This window comes from Penaeus monodon, chromosome 1 (assembly GCF_015228065.2).
Source record: "Penaeus monodon isolate SGIC_2016 chromosome 1, NSTDA_Pmon_1, whole genome shotgun sequence".
Lineage (NCBI taxonomy): Eukaryota > Metazoa > Arthropoda > Malacostraca > Decapoda > Penaeidae > Penaeus > Penaeus monodon.
In genome coordinates, this window is record NC_051386.1 from 54,575,822 (window position 1) to 54,580,821 (window position 5,000).

The following is a 5,000-nucleotide window of genomic DNA, read 5'->3' on the forward strand; positions in this document are numbered from 1 at the left end:
TACCCCCCCCCCCATCGCCCCCCTCCTTTCTCTTCCTCCACACACAAAACCCCCCACACACACACACACACACACACACACCCCCAACAAACCCCACCCCCCACACACCACACAAGATATAATATATAATATTTTATATATATATAATATTTTTTTTTTTTTTTATATATATATATATATATTAAAAGATATAATATTTTATATATATGAACCGGCTTCATTACATGTAAAACCCCCTGGCATTGGAAATTTTTGTGGGGGACGGATGTCATTCGTGTTTTGCTGATCCTGGTGCGAAACCCCGGCCCGTTTCCCCAAAATAGGGGTATCGCAAAAGGGTGCAGGGTATGAGTATAAAACACCCCAAGGGGTTTCTTTTGGGGTGCCCTTTTTGTAAGTATTAATCATGTATCTTTTTCCCCCCCTGTGGGTGGCGATTTCACTGTTTTTTCCGAAGTATCGCCGACGCCCCCGGGGAAAAGTTACTGACGGTTTAAAAAGGGACAATTTCTAAAAGGGGGCGGGGTCTTTCTCTTACAAGTATGCCTCCCCCCTTTCCCTTTTTGAGGTTTTAAAAGGAAAACCCCTGGGGTACTTGGGGTTTATGAAAGAACCCCACAGGACGGAGGGAGTTTCCCGGGGAGTCCCAGGGGGGTCACCAGCTTTCCCGACCGACGCAAACCCCGCTGCCGGACCCACTTCGTTCTCCCGTGAATTTGCGTGGACTTCCCCCTTTCGAATTTTCTGGGGAATTTCCAACAGATTTTGTGGTCTCCCCTATGGGCTCCCCCTTTAGTTTCCGTCATGGGTTGCCCTTGTTCATGGGGCGGGTGGGGAGGGATAACTACAGGGATTAAACGGCAGACATTTAAAAATTTTTTTGTGGTTAGAGCCCCTGGACTCCCCACCCCATGGTTTTCCCCACTTCCCGTTCCCCTTTGCGGGGTCGTAAAAAAACCCGCGATCCGCTTTGGTCGCGCCCATCTCACGGGGGGAAAAGAACAAACGCCTGAGAAGTCAAACGCAGGTTTTCGCGGGGGGAATTTGCCGCCGTGGCAAAGGGTTTGGGACGGAACCAAAGGGTTTTTTTTGGAAGGCACCCAACAGGGAAGGGTGGACTGCCAAAAAACCTCTCAAATAATGAAAAAAGAGAGGCAGACTTCCTCCAGTGGAAAAAAAAGGGTTTTTGAAAAAAAAGAAAAAAAGAAAAAAAAATATTATTAAAAAAAACATTAAAATATCATAGCTTTTCTATCTATCAATTTAACAACCCCAAACAATCTATTATCTTTTCTACTACTTCTATCTATCTATCTATCTATCATCTATCAAACTTCCCTTTTATCTATCTATCTATCTTTTATCTATTTATTATTTTATCTATCTTTTTCTAACCCATCTCTCTTCTCTCTCTCTCCTTTCTTCTCTCTCTCTCTTGCTCCCCTCTCTCTCTCTCTCTCCCCTCTCTCTCTCTCCCCCTCTAATATATATATATATACATAAAATATAAAATATATATATTATTTTAAAATATATATATATATATATATTTGGGAAATATTTTTAGTATTATATATATATATAATTATTTTTATATATTATATATATATAAAAATATAATATAATATATAAATTTATAACATACGCCAAAAAAATACCCTAATATTTTGGGTTTTTTTAACAAGCCCACTATGCCCCCCGTGGAATATCAATAAAACCCCCGAAGTCTCCGGGGCCTCATGTAACTGACTCCGCAATCTTGTTTACTTAGCAAGTAGGAGGCATCATGCACATAAAGTTTCCCGTCTGCTTGATTGCATGCTGTTGCCTTTTCTGCATGATTCTTGCTGGCAATGATGGTGAAGTTGGTGATTAGGGAAAAAAATGATGTAGAGGAGATATTGAGCTTTGGTGATAGTAACTATAGTAATGTGGTTTAAAATCGACAGCAAAAAACAGGGCAGTCAGTCAGTCAGTCAGTCATTCAGTCATCAGTTTGTCCCGTCAGTCCCGTCAGTCCGTCAGTCCGTAAAACAGTCAGTTGTCAATCAGTCAATCAGTCAAAAAAGTTTGTCAGTCCGTCCAGTCTATCTGTGTATCTATTAACTTTTCATTATTTCTGTCTTTTTTTTTCCCCCCCCCCCCTTTTCCCCCTCCTTTTTTCTCTCTCTCTCTCTCTTCTCTCTCTCTCTCTCCCTCCCTCCTCTTTCTGAATTGCATTTTTTTCATATTTTCTTTCTTCCCTTCACTGAGGTTGAGCTCCGCCAAAGCCTGCATTACGTTGCTTTATCCTTCCAAGCTCAAGACTTTGCTCGGGAACTTCCCTTCAAATCTCTATCTCTCTCTTCCCCTTCTCTCTCTCTCTTTTTCTCTCTCTCTTTCCTCTTTCTCTCTCCTCTCTCTCTCTCTTCTCTTTTCTTTCCCCGGTCTCTTCTCTCTCTCTCCCCTCTCGGGCTCTCTCTCTCTCTCCTCTCCTATTCTTCCTCTCTCTCCTTCTCCCTCCCTTCTATATAATATTTATATATATATATATATAGATTAATATTTTTATATATATATATATATTATATATCTGTTTTTCTGGCTCTGCTGGGCTGTCTACCTTCTCTCTTCCCACTCTTCCCTTTAAATTTTTCTTTTTTTTAATTTCTCTTTCTTTCTCTCTTCCCTTTCTCTCTCTCTCTCTTCCCCTTTTTCTCTCTCTCTTCTTTCTCTCGTTCTTTTTTTCTCTTCTTTCTCACTCCTTCCCCTCTCTCTCTCCCCTCTCTCTCCCCCTCTATCCCTCTCTCTCTTCTCTCTTTTCTCTTTCTATTACTATCTATCTCTTTTTTTCCTTCTCTTCCCCCTTCCTCCCTTATTTCATCTCCCTTTCTCTCCCTCTCTATCTCTCCACGCATTATATCTCGTCCTATCTCATAATCCCACTTTCTCTCTCTCACTTGTCACACGGCAGTCATGCAAAGGGAATGAAATATCATGGTTTCAGCCCATTGTCAGGCAGAGGGAAAAATGCATGACGATTCTATTGCAATGGTTACGGGATCGAAAAGCAGCGTGAATATGTCATGCAACATACAACATACTAAAGGGTCACTTGACACATTGCAACGCATATGACCCTTTGCTAATAACTGACATTTCACACATTTGGAAATATTGGCACTTGAGAAACGGTAATTAGGTTACAATTCCGAATTGGATGATTAGAGCGAGCCATCTTTTTTCTCTTCTTCTTCTTCTTCTTCTTTATTGATTTATTACTATTATTACTTTTTTTTTAACTTTTAAATTTTCTATAAACATCGTCCTTTTCTTCACTTATTGCTTGCGTTCGTGTGAATGAGGTTATTTCAGAACTGTTCATCATCGTGTAATAGATATTTGCACGAGAGAAATTGAAGCTTATTAACAGAGCTTCCCTTAAGGCAAAGTACGTGTGTCGTTGGGCTTTTTAAAGTCATTATCTTTATCCTTCGTGTTAAGTACACTGAGAAACTGAGACTAAATTCAATTTATGTGAGAGAGAGAGAACGAGAGAGAGAGAGAGAGGGAGAGAGAGAGAGAGAGAGAGAGAGAGAGAGAGAGAGAGAGAGAGAGAGAGAGAGAGAGAGAGAGAGAGAGAGAGAGAGAGAGGAGAGAGAGAGATTGAGTCTGAGATTGGTCAGATACCATCAACATTCATCTCCAAATAAACAGTGCAACCAGACCGCGAGTTTAAGTCAACCAAACCCCTGACATCGGGTGAACAGCGATAGCAGGTCAATAACACAACCCTGACAAATTGGTGGTCAGCAATGGTACAAGACAACACTGACAGAGAGAGAGAGAGAGAGAGAGAGAGAGAGAGAGAGAGAGAGAGAGAGAGAGAGAGAGAGAGAGAGAGAGAGAGAGAGAGAGAGAGAGAGAGAGAGAGAGAGGAGGGAGAGAGAGAGAGAGAGAGAGAGGGGAGAGAGAGAGAGAGAGAGAGAGAGAGAGAGAGAGAGAGAGAAAAGAGTCAACAACAAGCTATAACCATATTCAAAATCCAACAACCACTCAATACAGAACCACCATCAACCAACCAGCAAAAACATTCCCTTTATCACCCACCAACGAGAAAAACATCCACCTCTCCCCGCGTATCTCCTAAGCACTGAGGAACCACCTCGCCAGCGACAAGCAACAGACATCAAGGTAAACTCCAAGCGGCAAGACTCGTTTCGGACAAATATTGGCCTAGCGTGTGAGCCTCTCCGGATATCAAGCTGTCGCTGTTGTTAGGTCTCGCCTCGATAACTCGACCGTCTACGGCAAAGCAATCACGCTGAACATTTTCTTTTTTTGTGGTGGTCTTTGCTAGTGGCAAAGGAGGGTCTGGTATATTATGTGAAGGGATGTGTGTGTGTGTAATTTATGCCGTGAGAGTTGTTTTAGAGATTGTGGTCGTTTTAGCTTAAGCTTTATGAGGATATGTGTTTATATTCGTGTGTGTGTGTGTGTGTGTGTGTGTGTGTGTGTGTGTGTGTGTGTGTGTGTGTGTGTGTGTGTGTGTGTGTGTGTGTGTGCGTGTGTGTGTGTGCATATATACATAAATACATACATATATATGTACACACACACACACACACACACACACACACACACACACACACACACACACACCACACACACACAAAGATAGATGTGTGTGTTTGTGTGTGTGTGTGTGTGTGTGTGTGGGGGTGTGTGTGTGTGTGTGTGTTGTGTGTGTGTGTGTGTGTGTGTGGTGTGTGTGTGTGTGTGTGTGTGTGAATATATATATTAATAATATTATATTATATTATATATATATATGTGTGTGTGTGTGTGTTTGTGTGTGTGTAATATATATATATGTATGTATGATATATATGAGTATATACATACATATATATATATATATATATATATATATATTATATATATAATATATACATATATATATATGAATATATATTTAAACAAAAATATCTGTGGTCTCATCTTATTGCCTAAAGGGCCAC